Consider the following 13,488-nt stretch of genomic DNA (forward strand, 5'->3'; position numbering starts at 1 on the left):
AAAAATTACCCAAATCTGTGCACTTAAATCTCCAAATGGCTTTTGCAAACCCAATAGGCTTGGCGTTTTGGGTTCACATAATTGGCCGGGTTAGCTAAGAGACTGCTGAAAGCACCGTTGTCTAAACAACTATTTTAGTTTAAGGGTCCAATCTAGATTTAAAAGCCAACATGTGACTCACTTTAAGATTGTTAAAAGCTCAGAGGAGAGAGCTGTTGTATTCTCAATGTCTTTTTTTTTTTTTTTTTTTTTTTTTTATCCTATCTCTGTCCAGACACCTGGAAGAATAACAGAACAATTTACTTCTGTGAGCCCAAGCTTAAATTGTGGAGAGCCTCAAAGAATTTCACATTCGGTACTTTTGAAATGCTTGCCTCCTGGTTCTTCACGAACAGAGGCTCATGAAGAGATTTTTACTTAAGTAGACAGCATGACATAGTGGTTGTAAGTGTCGGTAGTCAGGACTCGACCAGCTGGGCTCCCATCGAAATTTACCAGCTCTGTAAGCTGGGAAAAACAACCTACTCGCTGCCACCAGTACTGAGTTAATACAAGTAAAGTCTCAGTACGGTGACTGACAGGTAGTAAGGATCATGTAAGCATTTCGTGGTTCCTCTGCCTTCCTACAGTATCTAGACCTTTGGCTCATGCTTTTTATCTTACAAAGGCGGAAATGGAGACCTAGAGAGATTCAGGGTCTATCTGCTTTGGGGTCCGGGTTGGGAGCCTTCCTTGCCCTCTCTGCTCTCTTGGGGGTGGCTCTTTGCTGGGTCAGCAACCCCCTCAGCGGCTCTGTGGGGGTTCTTTTCTTCCTTTTCCATTTCACACACGCGTTTCCGTGCCCTGGATGAGGGTCAATGGCAAGAACAGAATCTGAGGCTGATTCAGGTCCCAAGTGTTCCTTGTATGTTGCTATGTCTCATCACCCCCACCCACTCCAAGCCATTTTCACCTACTCACCCCTGACCAGGCAGGTACGGTCTTAGGAGACTGCTGGAAACCAAGCCGGTCTGTGACAACTGAGACGCTAGACCAGCTACGTCGGCTGTTAGTAACAGCAGAACTGTTTTAAGTGACTACACTCAAAGCTATTTTTTCCCCAGGGTTTTGATAATTCCTCCTGCCAATTATAGCACTTTGCTGAGTTTAACTAATTAATCCTCACCATATACCCAAGAGACGAAATTAAAGATAATTCTTTCACACATGTAAAGCACTTTTATCTAAGGATTACCAACACGGCTGCATTTGTCTCCTGTGACAGTATTGCAAGTCTCAGAGATGACAAGGAAAATCGTTACCATTTCCAGAACTGGGGACAAAGAAGACTCCCCTCCAGGACCCAGGGGAGGAGATGGGGGTCTCAGAACAGGTGTACGTCAGCAAGATGGGCACTGGAAAACTACACCTATGTTCCCGGGGTGAATGGAACATTCCAGGTGGGGCTGTGACCACCCTCTGGCCACCTTTCTTCCAGAGGTTCACAATTACCCCGGGAGCTACAGAACAGGAGCTAGTTCCCTGGGGGTATCCAAGCCTGTGTTTGGCTTCCTCCTCTCCCGCTTGTCTCCAGAACCTAGGTTCCTCGTCATCTCTATTTGCCAAGTTCTATTTGTGACTGAGATGAAGAGGAGCCAGTAGCCTAATCCTGCGGAGGACAGAACTGAAAAAGACATTGCAAATCGAGGACTTCAAAGGGGGGGGAGGTGGGCGGGGTGGCAGAGAGAAAAGTCAGTCTGCCAAAGCTCTGGAAACACCATTTGGGGAAGAGGGGAGAGAGCAGTCTGTACTTCAAGACCCGATGACAGCTTTGCTCTGACTTCCTTGTAATTTTTTGGCAGCACAGACAGTGGCTATGGACCTGCTGCTGAGTCGGGGGACTGTGTTGGGGGGGTCTTAGAGCATGGGGGCTCCTCTCTGGGGGGGGTCTCACAGACACTGACCCCCACACAAGGGCTCACTTTGGAGACACTTTCCCCATCAAGGCCAAACGATTGTGTTTCTTCTAAGCCTCAGATTATTGGCACAGACAGCACTCCTGGGAACAATTGGTGGTTTCCCCTCCTGATGACAGCTGCACCTGCGGAGCTCGGAACCCTGGGACCGCTGGGTCTGGAGCCCCCGAGGCTGCCACAACTCCCTCCAGGCCTCGGAGCAGTAGGGGTGTCAGAAGAAGAGGCTGTTGCTTATCTCAAAATTCAAGAAAGAGAAACTAAAAGAAATCTAAAAGAAACTCTCCTGGGAGCCTGACCTTATTTAAGGCTTCTGAGAAGCATGTAAGGCTAGGACACCCCTTCTTTTGTCAGCCCAGCATCGCTCTCTCTGGAAAACTGCCTTTTCTCCAATTATTGCTTCCAGTGGGGCTGCCAATCACAGGATTGTCCCCCTTTGAAACCCATTTGACGTCCCACATTCAAGGTCAGACATATGGCTCTGGCTAGGCCACTGGAATCTTTTGGTCAGAGATTTGAAACTTTGGGGACCTCCCCTGGGAGAGAAAGATGTTGAGTTGTGCAAAGAGAGAATGCCTGCAGGCTCTTATTACCAAGATCCCCAGGATGGCCCCAAGGTGGACCGTTCCGCTCTTCTTTCCATCATGTGGGTTATTTTCATCTCCTTCCAATACCGTTGTCTTTAGCGTATGTGAGCTGGAGTTCGCCAAAGAAGCCTATGTTGTAAACACCCCCTAGTTACAAATAGCTGGGAGTCAAGCCCCGGTCTTTCCCCACCAAGTCAGCTACATTTCAGCACAAGTAAATGCAAAGATGCACAGCGTCTTTAAGGAGGGAGAACTGAGCTGGTGTGTCAGAGGGGTTGGAAAGGGGGACAGTCCTGTGATTGGCAGCCCCACCAGCTTTTTACTACTTTACTACCATGTAAACGTCCTGAGTCTTTACCTATGGAAACACATATGCCCATATTAAAGCATAAGGCCCTCTCTCCCTCTTGTGACTGTTCTTGTACTTTCTGCAATGGCATTTAATTAAGGATGGAGGATCTCTTTTGTGAGCTGGATCTTTTCTAGATCAAACCTAGGAACACTGAACTCCTGAACGGTGAACCTATTTAGAGTATCTCTGGCCCAGGACTGGATCCCAAAGGGAATCAGAAGGGATCCTAAGACTTTTGAAGCTTTTTCTACATAGTAATTGGATGACTGAGTGAGTGGATGGGTGGAGTGCACAGAGGGCAATGCCAGGAGCCCAGAATGCTAGATCTGGAAGGGAACTTGCAGATCACTCAGTATAACCCTGCATTGGTTGTCTATGATGCATAACAGATCTCCATTGAATTCCAATTCTTGGGGGCTTACCACAATAATCATTTATTTTCTTTTCCCCATAGTTTCTGTGGGTCATGAGTTCAGACCCAGCCTGGCCAGGTGCTCCTGGCTTGAAGTCTCTCAGATGGTTGCCGTCAGACGTCACCTGGACTGTGGTCACCTGGCAACTCACCTGGGACTGGATGATCTGATTCCCAGGTGGCTTGCTCACCTGGCTGGCAAGGATCTTGGTGGGAAGTTTCAGGTCCTCTCCGTGTGAGCCTCTTCACAGAGCTGGGTGAGTGTCCCCTAGCATGGCAGATGGCTTCCCCTAGAGCCAAGGGCACAAGAACAAGGCAGAAACCATAGTGCCTTCTATGACCTAGCATCAGAAGTCATACACCAGCACTGAAGGGAGGGAATCACACAAGGGCGTGAATACCAAGAGGCCAGGATCACTGGACCATCTTGGATCCCTACAACCAGAAACCCTTTCTCTTAAAATATGACTGAAATTTATCACAAAATATTTTCAGTACATAAAAAGAATAAAAACAATTAAATGGATACTTATGGACCTGTTCAAGAAAGAATGTTCCTAACATTTATCAATTCAGTTGACACCCCCCGTGCACTCATCCTGAGTTCATATCTGCTTCTCCTGTCCCACTACCCTTAAAAAGTTAATATTCTGAATTTCATATTTATCTTTCCATACATTCTTTTATGCTTCCACAACAACTTTGTGTCCTTGAACACTATGTGGAGTTGTTTGGCATATTTTCAAAAGCTAGGTATGGCATCACCCTGTGTGACTCTTTTGCAACCTGCTCTTTTGTTTCCAGGGTTGAGTTATACATTAGCCTGTGTGGCTCTAGTTCATCTATTCTAGTCACTGTATGGCATTGTGTCACGTTAATGCATCGTTTACCCATTCTCCAGTTACGGACATTCGGGTGGCTTACATAGAGATATTTTTGGCTATTACACAATGTTTTTATTTGTTTGTTTCTTTTTAAAAGATTTTATTTATTTATTTGACAGAAATCACAAGTAGACAGAAAGGCAGGCAGAGACGGGGGTGGGAAGCAGGCTGCCTGCTGAGCAGAGTGCCCGATGCAGGGCTCGATCCCAGGACCCTAAGACCATGACCTGAGCCGAAGGCAGAAGCTTAACCACTAGCCACCCTGGCGGCCGTCTTATACAATGTTGAGAGAGTTCTTGCCAGCTCTCCTTGTACCCAGGTGCAAGAGTTTTTCCAGGGTATAAATCTAAAGGTAGAAGGGGTTAGCCCATATAGTATGTACATTTCAACTTTATTTGCTAGTGTCAAATTCTCTAAAACAGTTGCATTAATTTATACTATGACTAACAATGAAGGAGTTTCCTTGGCTGTTCATTCTATTCAAATTAAAAATGCCAATGCCCTCATGCCAAGCTGAGGGACGTGAAATCTGTCCATTTATGGTTTTTAATGCACCTTTCCTTGAAGACCCATGGGGTTTATGATTATTATTTTCAAATATGTTTGGTTTCTTCTTCTGAGCACTGCTTGTTTACATCTTTTGCCAGTTTTTCTATTAAGCTACTACTCTTTCTCATATTGACTTGGAAGAGTTCCTCGTAGATTCTGGATACCAACTTTTGTCAATCGTACATGTTCCTAACATTTTCTTTCCTGTCCAATGTTTGTCTTTTTTACCTGTCTGTTGTCTCTGTTGAGCAGAATTTTTAAGTTAATTTAATTAAGTGTATCCGTCTTCTCCTTTCCGTTGAAAATGACAGAGACTGCCAGCTGTCCACGCTTCTGCAACAACTCTCTTTTCTAGCACCAGAGTTGTGGCTGGTGGTGTGTGGAGCGCTTCTAGAAGGGATATGGGCAGCGTCTGCCTCACTTGCTTCTGAGATGTCTTTGTTTCTAGATGTCCACCCTTTCCCCCAGAAGCAGGCCAGTATGGTGATAACCGGAGAGCCAGGAAAGGCTCCCTCTGATGTCGGTGGACCTGGTGTCAGGCTGGTTCTTAGTTCAGCAGCCTGGCCTAGCAAGGTCATGCAGATATCCTCTATGTGTGCATCCAAAAGTTTTCAAGTTTTTCCTTTCACGTTTAGATCTTTCATCTGCTTGCATCTGTTGGGAAGGTCACAGATGATAGAGTCTTTTTTTCAAATGGATAAATGACTGTTCTGATACCCAACATTTTTCTTTTCTTTTCTTTTCTTTTTTAAATTCCCTATGTGAATGAATCCCAGAGAAATGAAGGGACTAGATCAAGTTCACACAGCTAATCAGTGAATTGTAGGTTGTGTGAAGAGCTGGCATTGACAATATCCTTCCCTAAAGCCCTGTGGAGTAGGAAGTAGCATTATTATCCCATTTGCCTCTGTGAAAAAGTCAATGCTACACCGCCAAGGTAAGCACATCATCTCCATGCCCTCATTCCTCCTGTTCTGGCCTTTTCCATGGTCATCATGCTTTAAGAGAGAAAAGCAGCTCAAGCAAATCCAACAAGTATTTATTAAGCACCTCCCACACGTAAATCCCTGTGCTAACATGCACGCCAGGGCGAGTAAGACACAGCTGCACAGCCCATGGTCTGAGGAGCTTACACGCTGGTCAGGGGACAAGGCCAAGCCACAGGTGTTAGTGTGTGCGTCCACTTAGGCTATCAGGAGAGGTCCTTCTAGTATTTGAGATTCCATCAGGCAGCCTGGGGGCAGGGGATTTCTAGGAGCCAGGAGCAGTCTGAACAGAAGCACACAGAGGGAAAGCACAGCCGTGATTGGGACCCAGCCAGACAGACCCTGAGTTTGACTGGTGCCAGGTCAGGTGTGAGGTTGTGGCCAGTGACCCTGCACCATTCCAGGCTGGATCCCCCACTGGGCAGTTTCTGGAAGGAGTAGTAATGGTGGCCAGAGAGGTGTGGGGCTGCAAATTACAGGGACTGTGGGGGGAGCACTCCAGGGGGAGTCTTGCCTTAACTGCCTTTGAAAATACACATGTCAAGTCTATATCCCTATATTCTGGCAGGGGTTTCTGAACTTTGTAGAACCTCCTATCAAAGGCAGTTAAGGAGGTTGCCAAAAATTTGAAAGAGCTTGGGATTTCTCTTCCAGAATCACTTTCCCCTCTTGGGAAAAGGGCAGAGTGTGTATCTGTAGATAGAGCCTGAGAGACATGGCTAAGGTCTCTAGCTTGATATCAACTACTTTCAGCAGAATTTCTCGGCCCTCTGAATTTCTCTACCAACTCACGCTTGTATACTTCTAAATGTGACCAGTCTTCTCCAGAAAACTCAAGGCGTGGAAATACTGCCTTATTCATGTTCTCTCTCCCATAAATAAATAAATAAATAAATAAAATCTTTAAAAAAAAAAAGTGCATGGAAGATTCATAATGACCAAACTCATAAGAACATGCCACTGTTCTTTGCATTTGAAGATAAGGCTGATTTTCATGCTGGCTCCGCAAAATTGCAGCCTGTAGGTTTTAATATCAGTATTGATACGTTTGTTCAAATGTCGTGTTTCTGTCTGTGGATCCCCAGATTCATGTGTCTGCCATTGTGTCTCACATCTGTGCTACATCTCATGGCAGGGACAGCAAGCTGTTTGCCAATATCTAGTATCTCTAGGGGATAAGAGGATAATAAGTTGGTGCTGGCTGTCAGAACGGGCTGCATGTTTTCCAGCTCCCTTTGCAGCTAGGTATGGCCATGTGATGCGGTTCTGGCTCATGGGATGTGAACAGAAGGGATATGTGCAATTTTCTAGTTGTGCCCTTAATTGGAGGAGGATGCCCCTCCCTTCTGCCTCTCCCCTCTCCTTCTGCCTAGCCTGTGGATCTAATGGGGGGAACCAGTGGATAAGGCCTCCATCTGGGAGCAGTAGGACAACAGAGCAGAAGGCACCTGGGTGTCTGACAGTTCTGGAGAACTGAGCACAGACTGACTTGGACTTTCACATGCACGAGAAAATAAACCTCTATTTTGTGGAAGGTGGGCCTCCACCTCCACCCTCCAACTCAGCATAAGGCAGCTATCTGGGCACCTGGTCTTGGCTGTCCTGGGCACAGCTGTGCCACGACAGCCGCTGTGTGCAGCTTCGGGGAATTTATTCTTCCATTCCCTTCTACCACATGTGTGTGGAGCACCTGTCTTGTGCCAGGCAAGTTGGGAACATAACAATGAATAAGGCAGTATTTCCACGCCTTGAGTTTTCTGGAGAAGACTGGTCACATTTAGAAGTATACAAGCGTGAGTTGGTAGAGAAATTCAGAGGGCCGAGAAATTCTGTTGAAAGTAGTTGATATCAAGCTAGAGACCTTAGCCATGTCTCTCAGGCTCTATCTACAGATACACACTCTGCCCTTTTCCCAAGAGGGGAAAGTGATTCTGGAAGAGAAATCCCAAGCTCTTTCAAATTTTTGGCAACCTCCTTAACTGCCTTTGATAGGAGGTTCTACAAAGTTCAGAAACCCCTGCCAGAATATAGGGATATAGACTTGACATGTGTATTTTCAAAGGCAGTTAAGGCAAGACTCCCCCTGGAGTGCTCCCCCCACAGTCCCTGTAATTTGCAGCCCCACACCTCTCTGGCCACCATTACTACTCCTTCCAGAAACTGCCCAGTGGGGGATCCAGCCTGGAATGGTGCAGGGTCACTGGCCACAACCTCACACCTGACCTGGCACCAGTCAAACTCAGGGTCTGTCTGGCTGGGTCCCAATCACGGCTGTGCTTTCCCTCTGTGTGCTTCTGTTCAGACTGCTCCTGGCTCCTAGAAATCCCCTGCCCCCAGGCTGCCTGATGGAATCTCAAATACTAGAAGGACCTCTCCTGATAGCCTAAGTGGACGCACACACTAACACCTGTGGCTTGGCCTTGTCCCCTGACCAGCGTGTAAGCTCCTCAGACCATGGGCTGTGCTGCTATGCTGATGTGGGGCTGGATCCCAGGACCTTGAGATCATGACCTGATCTGAAGGCAGACGCTTAACCGACTGAGCCACCCAGGTGCCCCTCTTCCATGTACTTCGGAGAGATGAAGTGGCCAATCAAACATGCTTCTGCATCACAGCTCTAAGAACAATAGTGAGGTGAAGGGGAGAAATAGTGCCCCATGCTTGGGTAAGTGTGTGCTGGGGCATACCCCTTTTTAAGTGATCAGCCCTCTCTTACCACATGTTTTTTTGAGGGGTTGGTGTTGGTATTGTCCACCAAAGCTGTCCTCCCCTTCTTCCTGGGTCCACGACTAGACTGTATTTTCCACCCACGTTGGATGTAGTTGTGGCAGCATGATCAGGTTCTTTCCGTGGAAATCTGAGCATCGTGTGTTATTCTAAGGCCTAGACCTGAGGACTGCGTGTGCCCCTCCAACATCTCTTCTCCCTTTGCACCATTGACAACACTGATGTGAAGCAATCTGGCTTTAACCAGATAGATGACAATGATGCTGTAGGATATGTGGCAGACAATAACCTGGAAGGAACTGGGCCCATGACTGACCTCATAGACAACAGTGGTCCACCAGCCTGCTATGCTCATCTGGGACTATTACATAAGAGCGAAAGAAATTTCTTAGCTTTCTACTCCATGCTATTGCTAGGTCTTTTGGGTATAGCAACCTAGCCTTTTAGTTTAACTAATACACATTTCATGCATGATCTCCCCACCCCTAATTGTGGGACCATGGATAGGAAGTTATCTGTCAGGGCTCTATGCTCTAATTCCTCTATCAGTGAAGGAATGAGGTTGTTAACCTGCCATGAGGTTGTTTACCTGCCAGGCACCCCTGTCCAGCTTTTTCAATTGTACTCTTGAAAAAAAAAAAAAATCTCCCCTCAAAAGAATTCACAGTAGCAGTAAAAATAAAGTACCTTGGAATAAACATCTCAAAGGAAGCATACAGAATTTATATGTGGCAAATGGTAAATACTTTGGGGTGCATAAGAGAGACTAAATTTAGAGATAGACCACATTATGAAAGATTCAGTTGTGAAGATGTACTTTCTCTACCTATTAATTTGTAAGTGCTAAGTCATTCTAATAAAAATTATTATGAGATTGTTTATGGATTATAATAACAATGATTTAAAGTTGTAAGAAGAATAAATGGAAGAGGATAACCAAGAAAATACAGAAAAATAAGAATTTGGGGGAGGGTTTTCCCTACCAGACGCCTGGATGGCTCAGTTTGTTAAGCATCTGCCTTCAGTTCAGGTCATGCTCCCAGGGCCCTGGGATCTAGCCCCATGTCTGGCTCTCTGCTCAGCCAGGAGTCTGCTTCTCCTCCCTCTGCTCCTCTTCCTGTTCATGCTCTCTCTCTCTCTCAAGTAAATAAATAAAATCTTTAGAAAAAAAAAAGCTAAAAAATTGTTAGAATGTTACAATATATAAATCAACATTGTTTCAAGATTGGACTTGCAAATTAATGGATATATGATAGAAAATCCTAATAATTGTGTACACATACACACACACTTATATGAATTTTGTGCATTTTAAGTGTATGCTTTATATTAGTAGGAAAAGTTTACACTCCTCAATGGTCATAGGATGATTATTGGTTGGCTAAGTAGAAAAAATTTATATACTTATCCCCATAAACAATAAGACTGATTTTTTAAAAAATATTTTTAAAATAAAGAAAATATATGTAAATCTTTATCTGATCTTGGGATGCCAGGGTGACTCAGTTAAGTGTCTGACTCTTGATTTCAGCCCAGGTCTTGACCTCAGGGTTGTGAGTTCAAGCCCCGCTTTGGGCTCCACACTGGGCATGGAACTTACTTAGAAAAAAGTATCTGATCTTGCAGTAAGAAAGCAAAAGATGAAATCATAAGAGAAATAGTGACATATTTGACGACCTAAGAATTTAAAAATTTGAGTAAAAAAAACCCATAAGCAAATCTTAAAGATAATTGACAACTGAGAAAAAACCCCAGAAAATAAGTAAAGAGCTTTTATATATAAAGAGCTCTTCACATCAGTAAGAAAAAACTCCATGAAAAAATGGACAAGAGACCTGATCAGACAGATTGCAATAGCCAATTAATGTATGCAAAACTCCACCTTCACTAGTGACTAAGTAAATGATAATTCAAATAACAATGTAGTATAGGGCTTCATTTATCAAACTGCCAAAAGTTTTTAAAAATTGTTACATCGGGTAGAGAAATGGAAATCCTTACACATACAGAGTTATAATTCATCAGACCTTTTCTGGGCAAAAGTGGCAATGTGTATCAAAAATCTTTTACATATGTATATTCTTTTTTTTTTTTTTTTTAAAGATTTTATTTATTTATTTGACAGAGAGAGATCACAAGTAGGCATAGAGGCAGGCAGAGAGAGAGAGAGGTGGAAGCAGGCTCCCTGCTGAGCAGAGAGCCTGATGTGGGACTCGATCCCAGGACCCCGAGATCATGACCTGAGCCGAAGGCAGCGGCTTAACCCACTGAGCCACCCAGGCGCCCCATATGTATATTCTTTAACCAAACAATTACCTGTCTAGGAATTTCCTATATGGACAAAATCAGAGATTGCCTAAAGATTTATGTGTTAAGCATCATGCTATTGATACAGAGAAAAATAATTTTTAAAACCACAATAGATATTGTTTGAAGGGCGCCTGGGTGGCTCAGTGGGTTTATTTGACAATAAGTCAAACAAAACAGGATACACACTGGCTTACATGCCTTCCATAATCTGACCTCCCCTGCACCCTCACCCTTCACTCTGCTCCTTACTCCCTCCACTCCAGCTACTCAGGACTCCTGAATCTTCTTCTGACAGTTGTGGCCCCAGGACTTTGTATTTGCTCTTTTTCCTCTGCCTAAAACACTGCCCCGAGATACCTTAGAGCTGCTTCTTCATTTTCTTGAGTCTATGGTAGAATCACCTTGTTGACCAGATCAGCCCTAGCTTTCGTATAAAAATAGTGGCTACTCACTTCTACCCCCACCCACTGCCACCCCATGCTTCCTGCCCCCACCCCCGACCTTATGTTTCTCTATTGCATTTATTGCGGTCTGTCACATGGCACATTTTCATGTTTATTTACTTATTGTTTCCCCATGAGGAATGCCAGCTCCATGAGGACAGGTGACTTGTCTGATTTGCTCATTGCCTCCTCCGCAGAGAAAAGTAGGTCATCAATAAATATTTGCAAGATGAGTAACTCTAGTAATGATATTATATGGCTTTGATACACAAACCTTAAGTTTTAGGTAGCTGCAGCTCTAAAGGACGAGGACAAGGCACACCAAATATTAAATGTAATTATTCTTTTGTGGGTGATTCTTGCCGGTGATTTTGATGATCTCTTTATAACTTTCTGTGTTTTTGCCACTGTTGGCCATAAACATATGTGGTAATAATGCGTTGTTATTATTTTAAAATTCCATGATTTGTAAAAATCACTCAATACCTGAGCTGGCCAAATGTTCCAAAGTGTAGAACAATTCTCTCCTTTTTTAAGGCCTTCTCACTTTTTCCATTTTACGAATCGTGCGCCTCTTCCACAGGCTATATTTTATCAGCCACTGCCTCCTGCTATTTCCTTCCTCTGCCTTCCCCACTGCAAAGAGCACCTCGATGATGTGGAATTTCTTTGGGAGCACTTTTTAGTTTACAGAAGCAACGGATTACTCTTTACATCCAATGCCCTTGGCCCCATGCCAAGCCTTCCTCCCGCTTCTCCTCTTCCTCTTCCTCCTTTTCCCCTGCCCAGCCTCTTCTTTAAGTTCCTTCCTGGGCCCAGCACTGGCAGGTGCCTGGAGGCCTGAGGGAGTGGCCTGTGGGACCTTTGGGTCTCCAAGGGAAAGAAAAGCTTACTTGAGGGTAATTAGCTGAGAACCAGAGAAGCCTGGTTTGGTGAGGCCGGCTTGTTTATCCCCTTAAAAGACGTCCCTGTAGGGCCTATCTCTGGAGTTGCACCTGCGTGAGGACGGGCAGCTAACTACTGTGAGGAAGCCGTGTCCCCGCAGCCATATTGATCCACAGGGGCTGGAGCTGGAAGCTTCTTTCCTTGGAAGGACGGTGACCCTTAGTCCCAAACCTCAGGGTTCCCTTTATTTGAACGCTCATGTGTTTCTCTAGTCTGGCGTACCTAGCTACGCATGGTGAATGAAAGGTTATCCCTCAGGAACAGGCAATTTTTTCACATCTCACAGCACCTCATTTATTTAAAAATAATTATCCAAGTACAGAGAGTGGCCACTCCTTGAAAACCAGAAGCACACCCACAATGACCAGTGGGTGCCCAGGCCTGTACTTGAAGGGAGGCAAACACCAGAACTCGACAGGGTGATGCTCCTTCCCCAGGGCACTGATGAGGACAGAATGAGGAGGGTGGCAAGCATTCTGAAGGTGAGGTGGATTGTGGGCTCAGCGGAGGCTGCCAGTGCCTGAGGCTGTCAGGGACAGCACTGGCTTTGTTCGAGGGAAGGTGACTGTATGCAGGCTGGTGGGAGGGTGTGCTCCTCCCCAGGACTCCAGGCTGTCTGCCCAGAGGGAGGGCTTCCGCTTCCCGGCCTCTTAAATATGGGTTCCAAGAGTGGTAGTTGCACCTTCTTAGACCGTGTCTCAGTGTGCTTGGCAGTTCCTGGTATTTCTGAACCACAGCTGCCCTGGAAAAAACCGGAAAATGCATCTACTGTCCTAGGTCTGTCCTCGCTGCCATATAAAAATCCTTGAACTGCATATGAGTGAAATTGTAGGTATTTGTCTTTCTCTGACTGACTTATTCCACTCATATGTGGAATTTAAGAAACAAAACTGATGAATATAGGGGAAGGGAAGGAAAAATAAAATATGAAAACAGAGAGGGAGGCAAATTGTAAGACACTCTTAACTCTAGGACACAAACAGGGTTGGTGGAGGAGAGGGGAGCTGGGGGATGGGGTAGCGGGGCGATGGGCATTAAGGAGGCACTTGATGGAGTGAGCACTGGGTGTTGTATGCAACTGGTGAATCACTAAATTCGACCTCTGAAACGGATAATGCAGTATATGTTAATTAAATTGAATTTAAATAAATAAATTAAAAAAATTCCTCAAACCTACATCAGACCTGTCATCTGCACTTTCTGAACATGGGGCATGTCTCTGTGTGCCGCTCACCATATATGAGTCATCTGTTCATATGTCCTTTTCCTCTCCTAGACACTCTCCACTCATATTTTAGGTACAGTGTTTGGCACACTTGAGGCGCTCTGTAAGTGTTTCAT

At 45.2% G+C, this 13,488-nt stretch overlaps 1 long non-coding RNA gene across 1 annotated transcript in view; it reads left to right on the top strand.

Annotated features, from left to right (window-relative positions):
- The window catches only part of LOC116597776, an 89,305-nt gene that overhangs the window by 34,208 nt on the left and 41,609 nt on the right, over positions 1-13,488 (top strand). Inside the window, exon 2 of the long non-coding RNA XR_004288777.1 lies at positions 3,346-3,560. This is a non-coding gene — a long non-coding RNA (uncharacterized LOC116597776). The remainder of the gene's footprint in view (positions 1-3,345; positions 3,561-13,488) is intronic.

Source organism: Mustela erminea, chromosome 8 (assembly GCF_009829155.1).
Source record: "Mustela erminea isolate mMusErm1 chromosome 8, mMusErm1.Pri, whole genome shotgun sequence".
NCBI lineage: Eukaryota > Metazoa > Chordata > Mammalia > Carnivora > Mustelidae > Mustela > Mustela erminea.